The sequence below is a fragment of the Dioscorea cayenensis genome, chromosome 2 (genome assembly GCF_009730915.1).
Source record: "Dioscorea cayenensis subsp. rotundata cultivar TDr96_F1 chromosome 2, TDr96_F1_v2_PseudoChromosome.rev07_lg8_w22 25.fasta, whole genome shotgun sequence".
In the NCBI taxonomy this organism is placed as follows: domain Eukaryota; kingdom Viridiplantae; phylum Streptophyta; class Magnoliopsida; order Dioscoreales; family Dioscoreaceae; genus Dioscorea; species Dioscorea cayenensis.
The window spans coordinates 7,387,942-7,389,512 of record NC_052472.1 but is presented as its reverse complement, the minus strand read 5'-3'; the positions used below and the strand labels follow the sequence as shown (position 1 = coordinate 7,389,512).

At 42.7% G+C, this 1,571-nt stretch overlaps 1 non-coding gene across 1 annotated transcript; it reads left to right on the top strand.

The window, feature by feature from the left end:
* The first annotated feature begins 823 nt into the window (after nucleotides 1–823).
* On the top strand, nucleotides 824–930 carry LOC120282025. Its single transcript, XR_005542882.1, has one exon. It is a non-coding gene; the product is annotated as a small nucleolar RNA R71 (small nucleolar RNA).
* Nucleotides 931–1,571: the final 641 nt, after the last annotated feature.

Sequence of the window (1,571 nt, the reverse complement as noted above, 5' to 3'; positions counted from 1 at the left end):
AATGCATGTATAACATATATAAAAATATGTCTACTCAAGCACTTATCAACCACTTCTCAAAGTGATCATCTTCACATGCTCTCTAGGATTGGTCTCGGTATTGCTTGGCAAGCTTCCTTGTGATCTCTCTGATAGAGACTTCGCAATTTGCCCCACTTGATTCTCAAGGTTGTTCAAAGAAACGGTGTGGTTGCGAAGTGTAGCCTTAACTGATTGAAATCTTATATCCGATGAGTGCACGAATCTAGTCAAGTCTTCTCCAAATCGGTCATTCAGGTCTCCAAACTAAAAACTCGGTTCTCCATGTTTAGGGCTTGTTGTTGTTGGAAACCCGGTGGCCCCATGGCCTTTTGTGGAACTTGGTTACTCCATGAAAAATTGGGATGATTCTTCTAACCCGGATTGTAGGTGTTGCTATATGGATTCCCTTGATTCCTCATTGCATTTCCCACAAAATCAACATTCTCAACCGAAGATGCATCACCAATAGAGATCGGGCAATCAGAGGGAGCATGTCCTCCATCACACCTTGTGTAAGTAGCCACGGCCACCACTCTATTCAAAGTTAGAACATCTAACTTCTTATTCAATGATTCCACTTGAGCCACCAATAAAGTTACATGCATCTATCTCATAAAGCCTGGCCACCTTCTTCTTCTCCCTTGCATTCCATTGATAGCTATTTAACCCCATTTCTTCAATTAGTTGACTGGCATCACCGGGGGTCTTGCTACCTAAGATACCACCTGCAGCCACATCCAAGAGTTGCCTCGTGCTCGGATTCAACCCATTGTAAAAGGTCTGAACAATCATCCACTCCGGGAATCCGTGTTGCGGGCACTTTCTCAGGAGCCCCTTGAACCTTTCCCATGTCTCAAATAGAGACTCCAATTCTGACTGTACAAAGGACAATATCTCATTCCTAAGCTTTGCAGATTTTTCGGGAGGAAAATAACAGGCAAGAAAAGCTTCTACCATCACCTCCCACGTGGTGATTGATGCTCTAGGTAATGAGCATACCCACTGCTTCGATCTCCCCTTTAAGGAAAATGGGAAGGCTCTCAACTTGATGGCATCATTCGTCACCCCGTTTATCTTGAGCAAATTACACACCTCGAGAAAGTTCTCTATATGACTGTTTGGATCCTCATCAGCCAAACCATTGAACTGTGCAGATTGCCGCAACATGTGGATCAATGCCAGCTTCAACTAGAAGTTCTGAGTTGTAATTAGCAGACGCACAATACTCGATTGTGTCCCCAATACTGAAGGTCTGGCATAATCGGATAATGTCCTCTATTACTTATTTTGTTTCGCCATATTATCCGACCCTTCAACTTCCAAATCAGCTAGATTAAACTGTTCTTGCACAGGTTCTTTCCCTTTTCTTCTAAGTGTACGTTCGAGCTCGGGATCTCCTTCAATCAATATTAAGGGGTTCCCTCGGGTCATGAACCTGGAGCTGCACAAAAAGAAAGAAAACAAATCAGAACGTTGATAGAAAAGAAGATGTGAAATAGAATGAATAAATGAATAGCTAAGAAAACAAAGTGCAAAGTATCTCTAAACGC